Here is a 23,359-nt window from a genome sequence, read left to right as displayed (position 1 = left end):
GTCTGACGTGACCCATAATGGGATGTCCTCAGATCTTTGTTTGGCAGTAGCGAGAACTAAAAGATCTTGATGAGATTGAATAGTTTCCAGATGTAGTTAGATGCCCTCATTACAATTTTTCATATATTTGTAGTGTTCATTTATGAAAAACAAAAACAGAAATGGACTAAGTATACATGCTTGTCTTACCCCAATATAACAGTCAAAGAAATTAGATCAGGTGTTATTGTTTCGAATACAAACGTTGTGATAAGGTGTTCCCTCGCTATTGCGCTCTGCATTATAGTGCTAACTTGATTATAGGGCGCGGTAAAGCATGGCTCCCAAAATTATACATACATTTTTAATATACTCAAGTTTTCCAATGACACAATGTTTTCACCTTCTCAAAAAACTTATCAGCTGATCACCACGATCACGTTACGCTGGAAATATCAGTCAACAAATCCCAACTGAAGTACACAATTTAATGCCATTATTAAACTATCTGGTTATAAAAAGGTGTTCATTGTTTATCTGGACATATGTTTGTAATGTATTTTATCAATTTTGTTCAAAATTTAATTCAATAATGTTTACATTAATTTCTGAGAAAATGAGTGCGAAGTGATCAGTAGATAGCACAACTCACCGTTATTTACAGCAACCACGGTCAGATTACCGCCATTGACGCCTTGAAGTGAACTTTAGTTGCAAGAAAATGGATACAAATAACATAAATGTCATACCATGACTCGTTAAAAGTCATATTTGAGGCAGTTTGACTATTAAATGTCAACGTAACATTTTTGCATAACATTTTGAAATTCATGTAGTGCGTCAAGTTCTACAGTGACTGTTCTAATTGTTCCATACGTAAAAATATCCTGCAATGACAATCACACGTACCAAAGTGCTACTCTTATGGTTCTTATAATTTTAAATATATACAGCGAAAGCTGCAACTAAAATAACACAATGCTTGAATATATTATTCCTGATAACAACAATAATTTTAGATACAATTTCTTCTCATCATTGCATCAAAATTCTTTGAAGTTGTATCATTGGGTACTTTTTACTTAATCACCAGTAGATTTGGAAAACGTGTGCACAGCTGATTGCTATTTCCGGCTTAGTTTACGAGAAAATACACACAGTAATCATAATCGCTGCATATAAAACAATGCCTTGGGGAGTAGGAAATACAATTTAAATGGTAAATCATTATGTCTAGTAAATATCAGATTTCATATTAATATTGACCAAGTTTGTTTTATCTGTTTTAATTTTTTTCAAAAATGAAGCAGCTGGTAAAAATAACTTGATTCCTGAAAATTTTAAATCCGAAATTCTCCTCCCCAACCTTGAGAATATCGGATTTAAAAAACGCAGGAATCAATTTATTTTTACCAGCTGATTTATTATTTTTTGAATTTGCAATGCTTTCTGAAGTTTCATTTCTTGTTATAGATGAATCAAGAATATCTGAAGTTAACTGGCAAAACTATTGATCAAATGCATTTGAATCGTCAGTATAAAAAAGCTTTCTTTGTTCACTGTAGAAGCTGAAAATAGTTCCTTGAAATGGTTAAAACAATCATCAATTGGAATATTGTTTTGTGGAAACAAGTAGTATATAAGCCTTTATAGTTGTTGAAATTGTTTAGAAGTTTTTCCTGCTTCCCTTTGAATTTTTCCCCCCTGTTCTCTGCATAGATTGTTGTATTATTTCTAATGATGTTGAACTCATGTAAAGAGTAATTATCCCTTTTTTTTAATAAAATTGTTTAAATATTTGTTTTTAAGTAGCTCACATTCATTGTCAAACCACTGTTGACTAGACTTGTTAAAGGTTCATACTCTTTTCATATTATTTGGTGCAGTGCACAAGGCCTCTGACATGTAACTAACACTTTCGTCTATATTATGTCACACTTCGTCAACAGCCTTTTCCAAGAACGAACAGCATTCGCTGCTCAACAAGTTGAACATAAATTCGTCAGGTTTGTTGTTGACCCAAACAAATTTGGAAGCCTCTTTTGTTATGACAATAAAATCTGGAAATCTGGATGCTAAATCAATTTCTTTGGACCAAGATTCTGTCAATCCAATGACATCGCATGGTGTTGTTTTTTTGTAGTAGACGCCACCGCTTGGTGCAGGATATGTTCACCTTACTACAAACACCTGGTATCATCTCTGTTGACAGTGATTCATAAACACATACTCATCATTGAGTCGGAACCATACAATTTTAGTCAGAATCATACAATGTTAGTCGGAATTATACAATAGACTCTGCTTTTGGTAGAGTTTTCTTATGATTATGGAAATTGTTTTATCGTTTTATTGATATTTTGAGTCTTTCCTATTTTGAACTTTTATTATCCTAATCAACTACGGAAACTGCAGCTGTGATTTGTATATGATCTCCTCACACTCAGTTTCCTTTTTACTTGTAACAATGAATTTTTAAAAATTATTTCTCGAGTATCCACCTTTTAGCTTTGCTGTCAGGGTATAGAATGGGGAAGTTAGTTCCTTTATCATATGTTATAGGGCTGGGACGATACACCAACTGTGGGATCCGATGCGTATCACGATACCTTACTCACGATCCGATATGTATCACGATATTTGCATGTGCACTTATCTATGGTGTGACAACCATCTTTTTCATAGGCATGAAGGCCTAATACCTGGCACGCTAATGATTAACAGTTGGCAGTGTTAGGTATGGCACAATAGATGAAAATATTTAAAGTTGGATGTTTTATTTGTGTCTGATGCGGCTGAGGTCAGCTGTACAGTGTGGTTACCAATTACCAAATGGAACTGACGTTAGTTTAGATTGAACGCATTGTCTCATTACGTGTTTGCCATGTTCTGTTGATTCTGTATTTATTTACCATTACATCTGTCACCATGTACATTGTGTTATATTTCGGTGAACACAAACCCAAAGATGTTGATACGCATGTTTTGATACCAACGCTTGACGTATTGGTGTATTGTCCCACCACTAATATGTAATCAACCAAATATAATGAATTATAGTCAGTTACTTTGACAAAATAAGTTTGACAAATAACAGGACAAACTATTTTCAAAGACAAGCTAATAACCTTCTCAAGCATTTCAAAATCAATTCAATTCCGTATGGTCTGTTTTGCTGATCATTGTGTTTGCTTGATGATGTCATTATTTTTAATGGCCCCAGTCACTTTGGGACAGTATAATTCTTATGTGTATTTTATTACGTTTGCACTTTCTATTTTAGCACACAACTGTAAAGAGGACCTATCAGATAAATTGTCATCTCTGCTCAAATGAAATGGGTTTTGTGGAAAATGTAATTATGGAGGGAGAGGCATGCTTTATACTGCTATAATCTTCGGTAATGAAAAGCGACATTGAGTTGAGAGGGAATGCTTGGACAGCAACAGAGGTGGCGGCCATCTTTATCCGATTCAGTGCAGTGACAAAATAGGCTCCGTTTGAGATCATTCCTTTCCGTTTTGAACATTGTTTGTTGTTTCTGTCCTCAGAGCATTATGTTGAGTTTGTAGATTGATTTACTCTCAACTGTATGACATCACAGAAAGGTTCCTCCATTTCTTACAATCGTATTTCCAATTAGCAACTGCTTTGTATGTTTATTGGAAATGCATGTTCAATTGTTACTGCTTAATCAATGCAAATATAACAGAGGAAAGAGCTATGATTCTACAAAGCCAAAATATGTATGGTCCAATTAACGTCTTGAAGATTATTTAGCTAGTTTTCGGGAAATTCTGCTGTGAAGACATGTTAACTATGTTTAAATAACATTACAAACTGAATGTTCAGTTGATGAAGCAAAAACAAAAGACATGTATTGAACATTTATTTTGGATGACATATTGCAATATTTGTAAATTACCATAGTTATTACCAGTTGCTAAGATACTGTCGTTATTCTGACATGAAATGGAGCCTTGTTTATAAATAACAAGGTCATTTACATTGACAGAACGTATTTCTTGTTGCCAATTTGCTTAGCTTAATGATTGTCAGGATTTTTGTTTTGTTTTTTGTGCACATGCTTGTTCAAGATGTTATTTTCAAAAACCTGATAATAAAGTTTACTGACTATGGCCTTTTCATTAAATATGTTATCAAGAACACTCTAGAGGAGATCTCTTATACATCAGCCATAAGTTCGTTTTCGAGGGTGACGACTAGAACTAGAGGTTCTGAGGTTCTGATATTACAACTATTGCAACAAGGCTGATGTGGGTCAGCACCAGTTGTGCTCCCCTCCTTGCTGGTCTGTTTCTTCATACATAGGAATTTAAGCTTCAGGTATCAGGTATATCAATGATCTGATGTCGTTCAATAATTGTATAATAGCCAGTTCCCCTTCACACCTTTGGTGTCTCCATTACACAACGTTTGAGGTGCAATCAAGCATGCTCTTTCTTTGGAGATTTCAAGGAGTATTAGACAACTCCTCCTCAAGAGTTGTTTGATCAGGGTTATTGCATTCAAGGCTTGAGTAAAACTTTCAGATCATTTTCGGTAGGCATGTAGGGGACAGTGAGTGAGTGAGTGAGTGAGTCAGTGAGTCAGTGAGTCAGTGAGTCAGTGAGTCAGTCAGTCAGTCAGTCAGTCAGTCAGTCAGTCAGTCAGTCAGTCAGTCAGTCAGTGGTTTAAGCCGCTTCTAGCAATATTCCAGCAATATCAGGACGTGGGACACCAGAAATGGGCTTCACACATTGTACCCATGTCGGGAATCGAAGCCGGGTCTTCGGCGTGACGAGCAAACGCTTTAACCACTAGACTACCCGTCAGCCCTGTATGGGACAGTGACACATTTTATGCATCAGTGATCAATACAATTCTCTATTTTGAATTTTTACCATATATTCTTTACATGTATTTGTGATAGGTACCACAAGTGGGACAGAAAATGCTTACCATTTTAAAACACCTGGTATCATCGCTAGTTGACAATGAACGTAATTACTAGGTATATTAAAAAGAAACCCTAGCATGGTCTTATGTTTGGTATCTCACCACAAGATGTTGCAAAGACAACAAAAAAACATAGGATGTATTGGGTTTGACATGAAGTTGAATAGGATTTGTTTTAACTACATGAAGAAGAAAAAGGGATTTGCAGAGACATTTTCTCAATGCTATATAGTGTAAAGTTGTGGCAATTCTCAAGCTGCAGTAAGGACTGATCCAGGAAAGTGGGGGTCCAAATTGTGATTGACAGGATTTTGTTACAAAAGAGGGCAAAGCCTACTCTCTTTTCTGTTCCTTGGGATAAACTATTTTCTATTCCTTGGAATGAACCAATGTCTGTCCCTTGGGATGAACCAATGTCTGTGTCTTGGAATGAACCAATGTCTGTGTCTTGGGATGAACCAATGTCTGTGTCTTGGAATGAACCAATGTCTGTCTCTTGGGATGAACCAATGTCTGTGTCTTGGGATGAACCAATGTCTATGTCTTGGAATGAACCAATGTCTGTGTCTTGGAATGAACCAATGTCTGTGTCTTGGGATTAACCAATGTCTGTCCCTGGGAATGAACCAATGTCTGTCTCTTGGAATGAACCAATGTCTGTCCCTTGGGATGAACCAATGTCTGTGTCTTGGAATGAACCAATGTCTGTGTCTTGGGATGAACCAATGTCTGTGTCTTGGGATGAACCAATGTCTGTGTCTTGGAATGAACCAATGTCTGTGTCTTGGAATGAACCAATGTCTGTCTCTTGGGATTAACCAATGTCTGTCTCTTGGAATGAACCAATGTCTTTCTCTTGGAATGAACCAATGTCTGTGTCTTGGGATGAACCAATGTCTGTGTCTTGGAATGAACCAATGTCTGTGTCTTGGAATGAACCAATGTCTTTCTCTTGGAATGAACCAATGTCTGTGTCTTGGAATGAACCAATGTCTGTGTCTTGGGATGAACCAATGTCTGTGTCTTGGAATGAACCAATGTCTGTGTCTTGGAATGAACCAATGTCTGTGTCTTGGAATGAACCAATGTCTGTGTCTTGGGATGAACCAATGTCTGTCTCTTGGAATGAACCAATATCTGTGTCTTGGAATGAACCAATGTCTGTCTCTTGGAATGAACCAATGTCTGTCCCTTGGGATGAACCAATGTCTGTGTCTTAGAATGAACCAATGTCTGTCTCTTGGAATGAACCAATGTCTGTGTCTTGGAATGAACCAATGTCTGTGTCTTGGGATGAACCAATGTCTGTCTCTTGGAATGAACCAATGTCTGTGTCTTGGAATGAACCAATGTCTATGTCTTGGGATGAACCAATGTCTGTGTCTTGGGATGAACCAATGTCTGCCTCTTGGGATGAGCCAATGTCTGTTTCTTGGAATGAACCAATGTCTGTGTCTTGGAATGAACCAATGTCTGTGTCTTGGGATGAACCAATGTCTGTGTCTTGGGATGAACCAATGTCTGTGTCTTGGGATGAACCAATGTCTGCCTCTTGGAATGAACCAATGTCTGTGTCTTGGGATGAACCAATGTCTATGTCTTGGTATGAACCAATGTCTGTCTCTTGGAATGAACCAATGTCTGTGTCTTGGAATGAACCAATGTCTGTGTCTTGGGATGAACCAATGTCTGTGTCTTGGAATGAACCAATGTCTGTCCCTGGGGATGAACCAATGTCTATGTCTTGGAATGAACCAGTGTCTGTGTCTTGGGATGAACCAATGTCTTTCCATTGGGATGTACAAATGCTCAGTGACAATAGTTTGCAAACATTACTGCTAATGTCATGGTTGATGTGTATCTATCACACTACATGCATGGTTCAAGTTGCTATTGCAGCCATATTGGATGTCTTTTGGCCTTTCAGACTTGTCAGAAATATTTACGTTTGTATTTATCATTCTATGCAGATATGAGTGTCCGATATTTTTTCCATTATAATTATGTCATTAAAGTTGAAGTGTTGCTTGAGGAGGGTTGACAGAGTGTAATGTTCCAAACATTAGAGCTCCATCTTGAAATCTAGAAAACATCAAAGTAATTTTACTGAATTGCCGTAGGAGTTACACAACTCAATTTACAATTTCAACAATGCAAATCAGTCGGCCCGCATTCCTGTCTCTCACAGAGCAGCCAGCAGGTGATATTTGTGTGTGCATCAGGTCAAAATCAGAAGGTCGCCATGACTCTTACAGTCATGTCATGTGGCCAGCAATTCCCACTGGGTGTTTTCAGAACCATTGGCTAATATGGCACTAATAAGAAAACCATGATGAAATGAACAAACAGTATCTAACTGTGCCAGGTATGTTTGAGATGTTTTGATTTCTTGAGTCAAAGCCATGATTATAACCAGTCAACTCCAATCATTGCATGTACCGAAATATATGTTTTACCAAATTCAGTCACAACTGATGGGTAGTTATGCAAATGGAGTCTCAATTTTCAGACAATTTTTATCAATTTGATCTTGTTTTGTGTGAGGGTTCCTCTGAAGACTTGTTCGTGTGTTCATGATCCGGTGTAGTGAACAAGCATGCTGGTGGCACATGTCAACGTTTTCAACATGTGACCATTTGCCCACTTAATTTTGACCAAAATTTGGCTAGCTATTAAACAGGACCAGTCTTGACGTATATCACCCATCTACAACTTAGGACTCATAATAAACTCTTTTAAGAGTGTCATCCAGAGTCTAAAATCATTTTTCGGACCTCTTCTTATGTCTTGATAGCTCATCTTATCTGCTTACATATTGATGTCTCCTTATCTGCATACATCTTGATACATCACCTTATTTGCATACATCTTGATACATCACCTTATTTGCTTACATCTTGATAGCTCACCTTATCTGCTTACATCTCGATACATCACCGTATTTGCTTACATCTTGATAGCTCACCTTATTTGCTTACATCTTGATACATCACCTTATTTGCTTACATCTTGATAGCTCACCTTATCTGCTTACATCTTCATATCTCCTTATTTGCTTACATCTTGATAACTCACCTTATTTGCTTACATCTTGATACATCACCTTATTTGCTTACATCTTGATGCATCACCTTATTTGCTTACATCTTGATACATCATCTTATGTGCATACATCTTGATAGCTCACCTTATCTGCTTACATCTTCTTATCTCCTTATTTGCTTACATCTTGATATCTCATTATCTGCTAAAATCTTGATAGCAGCTACCAATGCTTGCTGTAAAAGGTGACTATGCTTGTCGTAAGTGGCGACTAATGGGATCGGATGGTCAGGCTTGCTGACTTGGTTGATGCATGTCATCATATTCCAATTGCATGGATTGATGCTCATGATGGTCCACACTTGATTATTTACAGACCACCGTCATATAGCTGGAATATTGCTGAGTGCGAAGTTAAACAACAGACAAACAAACAAACATCTAACCTCACCTAATCTGCTTACATCTTGATATCTCCTTATCTGTTTACATCTTGATAGCTCACCTTATCTGCATACATCTTGACTGCTCACCTTATCTGCTTACATCTTGATAGCTTACCTTATCTGCTTACATTTTGATAGCTCTCCTTATCTTCTTATGTCTTGATATCTTATCTTATCTGCTTACATATTGATGTCTCCTTATCTGCATACATCTTGATTGTTCACCTTATCTGCTTACATCTTGATAGCTTACCTTATCTGCTTACATTTTAATTGCGCACCTTATCGTCTTATGTCTTGATAGCTCATCTTATCTGCTTACATATTGATGTCTCCTTACCTGCATACATCTTGATTGTTCACCTTAGCTGCATACATCTTGATTGTTCACCTTATCTGCTTACATCTTGATAGCTTACTTTATCTGCTTACATCTTGATAGCTCACCTTATCTTCTTACATCTTGATAGCTCACCTTATCTTCTTTTATCTGAAATGGTGAAAGGTCTCCTAGCAATGATAGACCTGTGAAGATCCAGGGTAGAATAGGTCTTCAGCAACCCATGCTTGCCATAAATGAAGACAATGCTTGTCGTAAGTGGCAACTAACAGGATCGGGTGGTCAGGCTTGCTGACTTGGTTGATGCATGTCATCATATCCCAACTGTGTGGATGGATGCTCATGATGTCAATCACTGGATTGTCTGGTTCAGACTCGATTATTTACAGACTGCTGTCATATAGCTGGAATATTGCTGAATGTGGCATTAAACAACAAACAAACCTAGCAATGATAAAACTGGCCTTGGTCTGTTAAGGGAGTTGTAATTTTGATGCATGTTGATATGTTTGAAGCAAAGTGGAGTTGGAAACATATTTGATATACCTTAACATAAGGTTTGAGTGCCAGTTTGATTGATCCAGATACAACCAGCTGTCACCATGATGATTTTAGTTTTCAACATATTGATTCATTTGAACTGCATTTGTAAATTGCAAATAGCTGACTCATAGAATAATTGGTCCATTGTAAAGGGGTCACAAGTCATGATTTTAAAGTCCATCTTGTACATAACCAGTAATCATGAGTGTAAGATTATAAGAAGTTTATCGTTAATCGCTTAGCTTAAAATATAAATTTGATGTCTATTGTTAAAGTTAAAAAAAACAACACATTCTTGGTGTCACAAGGTGTTTAACTTTGTTACTGATAACTTTGAGATGGTGAACTAAGAATTCATCATTCACTAAGGAATGCAATTTCAACTTGAAATTTCAAAGCCCTTCAGCATTATTGTCTTTGCATATGTATATATTTTACAGGATATTTTAAGAGAAGTTGAATTTTGTGTTAAATGTCAAGAGGTTTCATGTTGGCTGTGTAGATAGATATTACATATATACTCAACCATGTAAAGTGCCACAATTTGCTGTGGGGAGTTGCATCCCTTGTCCACTCCAGGAACCTGTGATCTTGGGTTCCGCTCAGGTTTGCCCACAATGTTTCTAGGTTTGTTAACACCATACACATGCTCATGGTTTCCCCAAAGTAGTAAATGTCTAAGACCTTCATCACATCAAGGGGGTACGGGTGGCCCATCCGTCTAAGGCGCCCGATTCCCAATGCAGAGTTGCATCCCTTGGGCACGCCAGAAATCTATGATTGTGGGTTCGAATCCCGGTTCACCCCAATTATGTGTCTAGGTTTGTCAGCACCATAGCCGTGCTCGTGGGTTTCAAGGAAGTGGTAAATGTCTGAGACCTGCATCACTTCGGGCTTTCCTCCCACATTAAGCTGACACGCCGTGATATAACTGGAATAATGTTCAAAGAACGTCAAACCCAACTTATTCATCTGTATTAAATATCTGTTGGATACATATACAAGGCACAATTTCAATAATTTCACTTTATTCACTGGCCTAATATTTCAAGATTATGGACAAAGTCTATAATTAGCACTACATTCCTGAGCTGTTCGCAAGGATTTCACTTGGAGAAATTTCAATAACATGTCACTACAAAGTTTTCCAGAGATTATTGTTTGGTTGGGTGGATCACTTAAATTGATTTGGTCACGTTTGTTTTGACAGTCCCTTTAATGAAATTAGCACCTTGGTGTAGTAGCACAACTGTATTGGATTTAAGATTAGATTAAAATGTATTGATTTTACACATGGTCCTGGCTTGAACATATCTCATCAGCATATGCAGAGATTCTGATCGTCATTACACTTCAAATAACCACTTTGTAATTCTAATACCATACCGTAATATCTCTCAAAACACGGACCCCCTAATTTACCCTGTACAATTTCTCAGCCCCGTTTTCTTAATATTCTGATCATCATCATACGTGAAATGATCGCTTTGTCTCTCATACCATACCGTAATATCTCTCATAACACAACTCTCTCATTTATTCTATACCATTTCTCAGCCATCTTTTGTTAAGATTCTGATCATCATCACACTTCAAATAACCACTTCGTAATTCTAACACCATACCGTAATATCTCTCATAACATGAACCCCCTGATGTAGTATGAAGAATTTCTCAGCCCCGTTTTCTCAATATTCTGATACCATACCGTAATATCTCTCATAACATGAACCCCCTGATGTAGTAGATGTAGAATTTCTCAGCCCCGTTTTCTCAATATTCTGATACCATACCGTAATATCTCTCATAACATGAACCCCCTGATGTAGTATGAAGAATTTCTCAGCCCCGTTTTCTCAATATTCTGATACCATACCGTAATATCTCTCATAACATGAACCCCCTGATGTAGTAGATGTAGAATTTCTCAGCCCCATTTTCTCAATATTCTGATACCATACCATAATATCTCTCATAACATGAACCCCCTGATGTAGTAGATGTAGAATTTCTCAGGCCCGTTTTCTCAATATTCTGATACCATACCGTAATATCTCTCATAACAATTTATTGAACCCCCTGATGTAGTAGATGTAGAATTTCTCAGCCCCGTTTTCTCAATATTCTGATCATCATGACACATGAAATGACCTCTTTGTCTCTAATACAATACCGTAATATCTCTCATAACATGAACCCCCTAATTTGCCCTGAAGAATTTCTCAGCCCTTTTTTTGTTAATATTTCTCTGTGGATAACTGTCATTCTGTTACCTTCTTTGTATTTTTTACCTTTGTTAAAGTACCATTTTGATTTTGCAAATATTCCAGGTGAGCTTCAGTGCCAAGTGGGTTTGTTGAGTATATCAGTGTGCTGTCTGCTTTGACATCAGTGTGCAACCATGCAGTCGTGTCTGTAACAACACATGCTCCGCTTCTTATCCTCAACCATCATGAACACTTAAACAGTCCGGAGCTAAGACTGACTGAGTATGGTTTTACGCCGCTTTTAGCAATATTCCAGCAATATCGCGGCGGGGGACACCAGAAATGGGCTTCACACATTGTACCCATGTCGGGAATCAAACCCGGGTCTTCGGCGTGACAAGCGAATGCTTTAACCAATAGGCTACCCGACCGCCCCCCGGAGCTAAGAAGGGAACGTTAATAGTTTTCATCTCAAGAAATATGGGATAGTTTTCGAAGCAACTTCATAAGGCATATTATATTAAGTATGTTTGAAAATGCTATTCTAATTAATGTTTCAAAAATGTTAAAATCTTTCTTTTCTAAACCACAAGGCCCTAGGAGCCGTATTAACTTACCAAGTGATGTGTTTACTGTGCGGTAGCATGATCAGCATATCGTTAGTTGTTGCAAGTGCTGTAATTAATTTGTTTGTTTGTTGTTTAACACCGCACTCAGCAATATTCCACCTATATGATGGTGGTCTGTAAATAATCAAGTGTGGACCAGACAATCCAGTGATTGACATCATGAGCATCAATCCACACAAATGGTATACCATGACATGCATCAACCAAGTCGGTGAGTCTGACCACCCGATGCCATTAGTCGCCTCTTAAAGACAAGCATAGTCACCAGTTACGGCAAGCACAGATTGCTGAAGACCTATTCTTCCCTGGATCTTCACGGATCTTGCAGTGATTGAAACATGCAAAATGAATAAATAATGACAACTAAAAGGTTTTATCCTCAGCCTGCTCTATCACCACAAAATGGAAAAGTTAATTATTTCCATGACAAAAGGAACAATTATTGCCCCAAGAATTATCCATGTAAAGCTCAAGTAAGCTACAGATCACATCATCTTGTCATGAAGACCATGCTGGGGGATCACAATGAGAACCCTATCTGTGAATAACCAGGAAAGATCAAACTAAGTATATGATTTCTACATGCTGACTCGTCTTTGAATCCTCTTAGAGACATCTGTAATTAACCTGAGATAATCAAGCCCACTGCTAGTCTGCTGCATGCACTGTGTTAAACCGTCTTTGCAGAATGAAATAACTTTCTCTCTTTGTCTGACTTGGAAACAAATTGACATGAAATAATGTGGTTTCACTTGTAGAGGAAAAGGTAAAATTGCCAGATAAGATCAGGATATCTACATTCGCGGCTTGGTGACTTGGTTGATTGTGTGCCATCGTACCCCTGGTAGCGTGGATTGTGCAGAGTGCTGGAAGGATTTTATTATCTGAATTGGTTTGTACACCATGAACTGAAGGTCGAGGAGGTTACACGAACTCTCAGCTTGTAAAACCACATACATCCCTCCAGTGACACATGTAACGAGCTATCATTCTATGTCCTCAAGTACGGAGACTTATTTTTGGTGAACTGTGTGTTTGTACAACAGCCATTGAATTCGGTGAGATAATTCAATACAAATTGGTCAGTTATGACGTGATAAGCAGAGGACGTCATACACAACACCATAATGTCATGATGTCATCACAGGCTGATTGACGTCTGGGATTTTACAAAACAGTGACTGGCCAGTCAACAATACAATACAGCCAACATGTATTGCAATAGATGGCACTATATGTTAACTGGCAATACTTTCCAGGACCGCAGACTTGAGGACCAGGATTAGGAGGAGACACATTCCTCACACTTGTCAGGATGTAATCTAAAGTGAAGGAATGTGAAGGGCAGCAGAGACACCCTGTGCTCAGCACATCTGTTTCCCTCACTCTATTCCGTGCAACTGTCTACAAGATGAATGACTTTAATTAAAACATGTCTTCACTGGGAAGGGGACAGCATTAGCAACCTCTTTGTCCGTCCCTGTTGGTCTGTTAATAAGGTCATGTGTGACAGTGTGAAACGGTAGGTTAGACAACTGTAGCTTAGGCATCTATTCCACTTACTGTGTAGATTATTTTTCAAGAACAGTGTGGTCAGTTCTTGAACTAATAATCTAAATATGTAATGGATCTCATAAATATAAATATAATACATCAAGACCAGTCTCAACCGTCTTCCAAATGCATGGGTTCGAATCCCGGTTCGCCCCGATTATACTTCTAGGTTTGTCAGCACCATACCTGTGCTCGTGGGTTTCACTGAAACGGTAAACGTCGGGCTTTCCTCCAACATTAAGCTGACACGCCGTGATAAAACTGGAATACTGTTAAAAGCAGCATTAAACCCAACTCACTCATTCACTCACTCACTCAACCGTCTGCCAAAAGAGATTCCACTGGCGGCGAAAGACAAAATAGCAGTGAATACTACGTGAATGGATCACTGAATTTCAGCGATGACACCAGGTGCTCATGGTAAGGGCAGGCCCCTCCCCACCACCAGCACCCACCACCACACAACGTGCATAAAACAGCAAGTGTCTACCAATAAGTGCTTAAAATAATAATGTAAATATATTTGTTTGTTTGTTTGTTGTTTAACACCGCACTCAGCAATATTCAACCTTTATGACGGTCTTTAAATAATCGAGTCAAGACCAGACAATCCAGTGGTCGACATCATGTGCATAGATCCTAGCAAATGAGATACGTATGATGACGTGTGTCTACCAAGTCAGCAAGCCTGACCTCCCGATCCCATAAGTCGCCTCTTACGACTAGCATAGTCACTTGTTACGGCAAGTATGGGTTGCTGAAGACCTATTCCACCCCGGATCTTCACAGGTCTGTACATATATAGTGGATCTCATTAGAAATCTTTTAACATGTTTTGCTACTGAAACATGTGGACATGAGTAGTGGTATACATCAACAGTAGGGCATTTTGGATATGAAAAACAGCAAAGCATTTGTCAGTCTGTTAAAGAAATGGACACGAAATATTGATGATGGCGCCATAAAACGACATTCACACACACTTATTCAGTTGGGACACTGCATCTGGAGGAAAACACAACATATTGAAATAGCAACACAAGCAGCACCAGGGGAAATGAACATGGCAGTATATATATATATGTTCATTCACACACACACACACACACACACACACACACACACACACACACACACACACACACACAGAGGTCTTCAGCAACCCATACTTGCTGTAAAAGGCGACCATGCTTGTTGTTAGAGGCGACTAACAGGAACAGGTTCGGGTGGTCAGGCTCGCTGACTTGGTTGATTCGGGTCATTGTATCCAGTGTTCGAAATACCTGCCTGCGCGACCGCCCGAGACGGGTTGATTTCAACTCGGGCTGCCAGATTTTCAAATCCCCCTGCCCGACGGTCGGGTTATATTTCATATGTGACAATATTCTAAATATTTCCCGATGATAATCATTAATTCACATGTAAAGATGAATGATAAAATGTAACCAAAAAGAAATCCCGTTAGCTTATCCTGAGAAACATATGATTATAGTGGGCAGGCAGGTTTTGGTCAGGGCTGGCAAGTATTTCAGCTAGCCAGTCCTGTGGTCTGGCTGAAATTTTTGGGAGTTTCATACCCTGCTGTATCCCAATTGCAGAGATTGATGCTCATGATGTCAATCACTGGATTGTCTGGTCCAGATTTATAGACAACTGTCATATATCTGGAATATTGCTGAGTGCAGCGTTAAACAACAAACTAACTAACCTTATCAGAATGTGACATCTGCATCACTTCGGGCTTTCCTCCCACATTAAGCTGACGCGCAGTGATATAACTGGAATACAGTTCAAAGCGGCATTAGACCCGTGAAGATCCGGGGTAGAATAGGTCTTTAGCAACCCAAGCTTGACGTAAAATGCGACTGTGCTTGTTGTAAGAGGCGACTAACAGGATCGGGTGGTCAGGCTTGCTGACTTGATTGATGCATGTCGTCAATCCCAATTGCATGGATCGATGCTCATAATATCAACCACTGGATAGTCTGGTCCAGTCTTGATTATTTACAGACTGCCGTCATACAGCTGGAATATTGCTGAGTGCGGCATTAAACAACAAACCAACCAAACCAATCAAAGCAGCATTAAACCCAACTCACTCACTCACTCTTATCAGAATGCTTGCAGTTGCATGCAAACTTTGCGTGCAACACAATATCTTTTGCTTATAAATCACCTTCTCAGTTGTACCCCACAAGTCTAAATTCATTATTAGTTTTTGTTGTGCATCATTTTAAAGAATAAAAGAAGTTGCTATCCATGAAAAAAAGTGTCATGCATTGACCTTTAAAATATTATGGCAGAATACACATATAAGTAAACATACATTGTTGAGCCGTAATCGTAATTCTGTCCATATCACAATTTGTCAGCCAGCTATATACGAGGACACAAATGTCATTAAGGTCAGCAAAAACTGCTGTCTAAGCAGTTTCAAACCTTCCAGAGAAGACAAATGCAGAAACTATGTTTTTCGTTTTTTCCAAGTTTGATTGAAACTTTATTTGTTTGTTTTCCTCACTTTTGAGTAGATAGTTGATCATTATAGCAGTGTGTTGACTCGTGCTACTTACTTGACAACTACTGCTTTTTGTCAGCGTGTGGTGGACATCCCGCGGGAGTGTTTACGAAGACAATATCATTAGCGTAGGATTGATGGGTAATGGGAGTGAGTTGACTCGGTGTCTTCACCCACAGCACCTAACACCCGATGTGATTTGCAGTCCAACACCGCCAACGTTTATCGATGTAGCAAGGACAGTGATCAATGCATGTTATGACTCCATTGGGATTATCCTTAATCCCTATCATCAGGATAAGCTGTTAGGGAAGCGTAATTGATTCTACAAGACTTTACCAGGTCATCCTGGATGTCTAGTGGTCGGCAAGATGTGTACGTTAATGACATGATGGTCACAGATTGTTTACTAACGTCAAGTGAGTGGTAAGTGGCCATCCGATGGGAAATATCGGCTAACCGGCATCTTGTGGCTACTTGTCCATCGGGGATCAGCTCTCAAACCTTAATGTATCACTGAAGTATGATATTGTCGCCCCGGCGGAGTTAATTGCCTTGCACAATCAGACTAAAATCTTGTACCTGTTTGTTTAGATGCTTTTTCATAATCTTTAATTTTTTTACAGATCAAAGTTTGAAGACAATAGTTTTAGAAAAGGAATTTATTCCTTATTTAAGAATTGGCTTCAATATTCTTTGCACTAACTGAGGTATAAACGTAAAAAACAGTGTGCATTCTGTATAAAGCCGCATTGCGGATATTTTGCAAAGTGTACACTCAGGTTTTACGTCAACAATATTAATTTAACTTCCCAGACCGCTTATTTAAATCATTGACACACAAAAAAATGTAGACAACAGCTGTACGAAATCTGTGACATCTTTCAGCCCATTAATAACACAAGCCCTGCCATTATATCAGCCAATCAGGAAACAGTTGTCGACTATATATCGTGGCCTTATGTTTGTTTTGTTTATGGAAACATAAACGCAAAAACAAATTGTTGGGCAAGCCAATTATATGCCATGGAATCTGTTTCAGTTTATTTGCTATGAAAATATACCCCAATGGATGAAGTTCAACTGCTAAATCCACTGTAATCTCATTTTTCTGCTTACATGAGCATTCCGTGAAGCATTCTCTTAGAAAATATCTCTGAATTGTCCATAACTGAAGCCCTATAAACATGGAATAGCATTATTTATTCTATATTTTATAAAAAAAAATGATCAGTTGTCTGTATGCATATCATAAGGTGAACCTCCATGCAGGACGGGGCGGTCGGGTAGCCTAGTGGTTAAAGCGTTCGCTCGTCACGCCGAAGGCCCAGGTTCGATTCCTGACATAGGTACAATGTGTGAAGCCCATTTCTGGTGTCCCCCCTCCGTGATATTGCTGGAATATTGCTAAAAGCGGCGTAAAACCATACTCACTCCCTCACTCACTCCATGCAGGACAGTAGACAACACCAAGCCTAGCCTTGATCCAAGGCGACACTGAATGATAAGTCCATGGATGTGTAGTAATTCTCTCCTTACATCATGGCGTATGTCAAAGGACGCCATTTTCTCATAGGGACAAGTTGTTCTTATTATTCATATAATCTAGAATTTATGATGTAAACTAATAATTTTTGCCTCAGAGACTTGTGCAAGTCTACACCAAGTCCTGTATTTCAAATAACCTGTTTAAAGGTTTAATCAGTTTTCAACTCTTACTGGAAAAGTAATTACACTTGTTTAGCCGCTGGCATTCTGACAGCAGATTTCAGCTGTTTGATTCCCCAGGAATCCCATTGCATGTCCCTGCACTTCGCAGACCAATAGATTCCCTGCAAGGCCGTATTCATCAGTTCATCTGCATCACCCCCATATTATCTGGGAGTGTATATTACCTATAACAGCCTGCCATTAACTGAACAGCATCACATATGCACTAAGCAGGGGTTCTATGAGAAATTATGTTATTTCTGGTTTTCTATATATCTATTAAGAATAATTTTCAAGTTAGGAAGACATTGATGGGTTATATATGTATTTTGCAGTGTTTTTTGGTAGTTTGGATGACAGCTAACTGTCTGTATATGTTAAAGTGCCATCATTTAATGTCATGTCTCACCACGGGTCACAGTATATAGGCCTGTATCTCGTGCTGTAAAATTGCAGAATAATCCACATATCAATCAATGCCCATTTCCACTGCTTGTTACCTGCAGCTTGGATTCTATATCAGTGCATTATTAATTGTGTATTACATGTTACTGTATTTAATTATTATCCATACAGGAATAAATGTTTAAATTATTAAATTGATTAATGTGTCTTAAGATGATAACATGGATTTATACACCCTGCTCAGTGGCTGATATTTGGTTCCAAGTCAGCAGCAAATGTCAGAACAAATTCCCAAATTGGAATTAAGTAATGATATGATGGGTTACGATATGTATCCTGATACTATGGGTTCGATACGATTCGTATCATGATACATTAATTTTATTTTATAAGGTTGGTATTCTTTCATTTCACAGGTGAATCACAACCCTGAATCTTAATGGCATTTTGTGTTCAGAGCTTTTGGCCATGGGAGCCATGCCAATTTACATTTGTCAGAGGGGTACACAAAGTATGTGATCCAGACTACCAGTTGTCAGACTTTCAATTTGTGAAATTTTGGTGGTTTGATCGCTGATTTTGTGTGCTGGCAATTAGGTGCCTCACTCTGGCAGTGTGGGTTCGAATCCCAGAAGGGACTCAACCAAAATAAAGTATGAAAATTTGTACTTTACTAAGAGAGTGTCTTCCTAAATTTAACATTTGTTACTGAATCATATGTTTCTAAATTTCAGAGATCAAAGTTAGAATATTGTAGGATGGAAACCTACAGGCTAGAGGGTCCTGTGAATGTTATGCTGTTACACTACATATAGCTAACCAGGAAATACTAGAGAATCTGTGTAAGCTTGTTGTTGAGCAGCTCCTGGTATTATACATTTGTTTTTACAGCTAAATATCTTGTAATGATAATGTATCATGGGCCTCGTATCACGATACAATACTGTATCACTGTATCGTTACACAACTAGAGTGAGTGAGTGAGTGAGTATGGTTTTATGCCGCTTTTAGCAATATTCCAGCAATATCACGGCGGGGGAAACCAGAAATGGGTTTCACACATTGCACCCATGTCGGGAATCGAACCGGCGTGACGAGCGAACGCTTTAACCACGAGGCTACCTGGCCGCCCCTTACACAACTAGAAGTTAGAGTGCACACAGAACCAGGTGTAAGGGTATGGTAAGTTTTGCTGATTTCACAAAAGGGAGTGTTAGAGGAGACAGCATCACAGCAAGAGCAATCATCATGTTTGTTTAGGGCTAACTGAAAAAGATAGGATTCTTTTCCTTCCACAGAGTAGGGATTTAATGTGCAACATGATTCTTTTTGTGAACACCTGGTGTCATCACTGATATTCAGTTATCCGAAAAAAACATCATATAATTTTCACCCCGTTTTACACCAATGGAAGAATCTGTTTCGGGAGATAATCGAGACTGATTATTCTCTGGAGTTGATGATTTATATTCTTAAACAGGCGGTGTATGCTGCAACAGTGATAATGTAACCATATTCAATTCCATTATCTATATCTTTGGAACTTGTCAGGAAGCAAGAGCAATTCTCTTCTAATACAGTTTTTCTAGGACAATGTGCCAAGATGGATGCAAATAAAATATTATCAGACTGGATTTGATTTTTTGATGTAAAAAGTTAATTATGAGCAAATAAACCGGGGGTGATATTCATATTTAATATTGTAGTTAAATAGCTATATCAATAATGTCAACAGTCAATATGACATTATTTAGATAAATCCTTATAAGGTAGTTCAATTTTTTTTCAGATTTTTAATTTGAAAGATTTGTGAAAAATTTGCATCATATAAATTTTAACCTTGGAACAAATGTTCCGGTGAGCTACAGAGCCTAAAGGCTTTAATTATAACGTTCTGCAGCCATTATGATCAGTGTGGTAACAAGAGTACCTGTGGTTGGTAATGCGTTAATTACAGCAATTATTTGGTAGTGACAGAGACGTTGGGATAAAAGCATGCTAGAATCCACAGTAATTATCTGAGCTGGACCAGACCGTGCTCATGACATCGACTGATTCTCCAACAGCATGTCATCCAGTTGATGGTACAGTTTCTAAAAGATAAAACCAGCAAATGTCAAAGCTATAGGTGATGGGCCCCAGAGGAGACTCCCCAGCACATTATTGCTGTCAGTGTTCACGAGTGGCAGCCATTTTCAACTATTTCGATTACCGATTCGTCAGCATTCTGAGAACATCATTCCTTTAGGTGTGAGGATGGTTTATGCTTATCACCAAGATTACTGTCACGCTCCATGGTGTAGTAAAATGGTTGAGAGATCAAATACACATTTGTTTTATCATGATAAAGGGGCTAGATAGTGAGTGTGGGACCCGTAATTCACATACTGTGTTGTTTTTTAACAAACATTTGTGACAGGACATCGTCACTGTTAGAAATTTAAGTCACAGAGAATTTGTTTTACAATTAATATAAAAGAATTACAATAAAAGAAAACAAAACTATTAAATTCCTAAGTCACAGAGAATTTGTTTTACAATTAATATAAAAGAATTACCCGGCACAATAAAAAAATAAAAAAACTATTAAATTCCTAAGTCACAGAGAATTTGTTTTACAATTAATATAAAAGAATTACAGTAAAAGAAAACAAAACTATTAAATTCCTAAGTCACAGAGAATTTGTTTTACAATTAATATAAAAAAATTATAATGAAAGAAAACCAAACTATTAAATTTCTAAGTCACAGAGAATTGGTTTTACAATTAATATAAAAGAATTACCCGGTACAATAAAAAAAACAAAAAACTGTTAAATTCCTAATGACTGACGTTTAAGGGACAAACTATGATACTTTTATGGTCAGTTCAGGGAAGATTTGCTTTTTCATCTTCCAGTTTCTTGTAACTTGGCCTCACATATTGCTATTGTTTATTCATTACAGAGATTCTGTTAAATATTGAAAAAGTAACCTAGCATTGAGATTTAAATAACATGTATGTGCATAAGGAAGAGAATATATGGATGTCAACTTCTTTATTATGAGGAACACAACCTTTCAGAGTGTATGCTTACTCCTTCATCAGGTAAATGAACGATATGAGGCAGAGTACATATAAGAACAATTAACAAAAGTAATAAGATAGCAAAAGGTGGAAACTTAACAAGGGAAGCCAACAGATAGTTGGCGCTAATTGGTGATTAGCAATAGACAATGGAAGCCATATCACTTTACAGTCATACGTGCATGTCAAGTGAACTCCTTATGTTCAGCAAGAACATCCATACACATGGAGAACACCTTTGTACATTCGTACAACATTTGAGGCTAAGGGTCAAAGGAAATATTTACAGAAATTATGTATATTTATTTGTGTATTTGCTTCTTATGTACTTACCATCTTCCATATTTTAATTAATATTCACACTACTATACACTGGAGAGCTCCATTAATGATCAGGCTCCACACTACCATACACTGAAGGAGTGGAGAGCTCCATTCTACACAGACTCTGGAAGTGGCCACACACAGCAATTCCAACATTTGGACATGATCATTACTACAAGGAGAATAATCATCTCTCTAGAGAATAAAACTGAGCAGCTTGGAGGAGTTCAGATTATCTGCCAAGTGTTATGGCTGTCTTTAATATGGCTTCTATTGCAACGTTTTGGAGTCCTACAATTTTGCAGTCAGCAAACAATATCAGATCAACTGCATTCTATGACTGAAATGATGTCAAGAATGCATTTATTTGAATCTTTTTTTTTCCAAAACAAACTGGTGGGCAGTTCCAAACACTGATTGAGAACTTTTGTTGCAAAAAAAACGAACAGATTTTTTAAACATGCGTGGCAGTATGTAGTTAGGGCAGAAACCTGACAATCAATGCCTAAAGGACTGTAATGTAACATTCTGAGACATCGAGAGAGCTTGACATTTGAGCTGCATCCTCCTTGAACTGTGATGTCCTGCTCCTATGTTTTTGTCTGGATAATGTCAGGACGTCCAAGTAGTCCACAAGTAAACCTTGAAAGCTTCATTTCATTTTCTCCAAGGTGGACCAGTTAGATTTGTCGCAAGATATCTGCCTCAAGCTGATCCCTTGTGTTCTTTGAGATAATGTAAAGTGACACCAGAGTTCAGGGAATCAAATTGCATCTCATGCTGCAGTACATTCACAGCTGGTCCATGAATAGCTGTGCAGTACATTCCCTTCATTTTTAGTCTGTATTTGAGGTGAGGTGAAATGGGGTTTAATGTCACATTTAAGATTAGTGCACTTACATAACAACTAGTCCGGACAAATGCTGATTTTATGGTGTTAGCCCACTAAGATACCATGCTGCAGTTTAACATGAATACCCCACTCAGACACAGTATACTGACTCCGAGTCGACCAGTCCTTGTTTTATGCCCTTAAAGCCAAGCGCCAGACAAGGTAACAACAAGTACCATCTTTTTACATCTTTTGGTATGACACGGTTGCTCTCTGGGCAAACACTCTACCACTAGACCACGGAGGCAGTCGACTCAGTATTTGAACCACTCTAACAATATGTCTGAACAGGGGTCAACAAACGGAGGACCATTGGTGTTCCCCACGTCTTTATCATCCATGCATTTTGTGTTTTGGTCAGGTTATCTGGTCATATTGATCTGAGCAATGTGCCCAAATACTTAACTATGATGTGTAGTTGTATGCCAGGCTTAGTACAACCTGTATGAACTCCTGTGTTTGCCGCACACTTGTACATGGACCAATAGCTCAGGCCTATTACTATGGTAGAAGTGTAACAAGTAACTGACCATCAATGCAATATCCATGTCCCAATTGTTACACATCAATGACTTGTGGATATATAGTTTACATTAATAGTATCGATAGATGTAATAAAATGTGAAAAAAATAGCGATAATCACTTCCTTTCGTTGTTCCATAATACACCTTTCTTGAAGTGACACATGGTCATTGATTCGGTAAACGTTCATGAATGTACATCAGACAATAGGTAGAGGTGCC

General features: G+C 38.2%; 1 protein-coding gene across 3 annotated transcripts in view; it reads left to right on the top strand.

The window, feature by feature from the left end:
* LOC124140336 (potassium voltage-gated channel subfamily KQT member 1-like) overlaps window positions 1-23,359 on the top strand; it is a 158,923-nt gene that overhangs the window by 40,508 nt on the left and 95,056 nt on the right. The window lies entirely within an intron of this gene.

Source organism: Haliotis rufescens, unplaced genomic scaffold, assembly GCF_023055435.1.
Source record: "Haliotis rufescens isolate VD_foot unplaced genomic scaffold, xgHalRufe1.0.p SCAF_5, whole genome shotgun sequence".
NCBI lineage: Eukaryota > Metazoa > Mollusca > Gastropoda > Lepetellida > Haliotidae > Haliotis > Haliotis rufescens.
The sequence above is the reverse complement of the archived record's forward strand: the minus strand, read 5'-3'. Positions and strand labels throughout refer to the sequence as shown.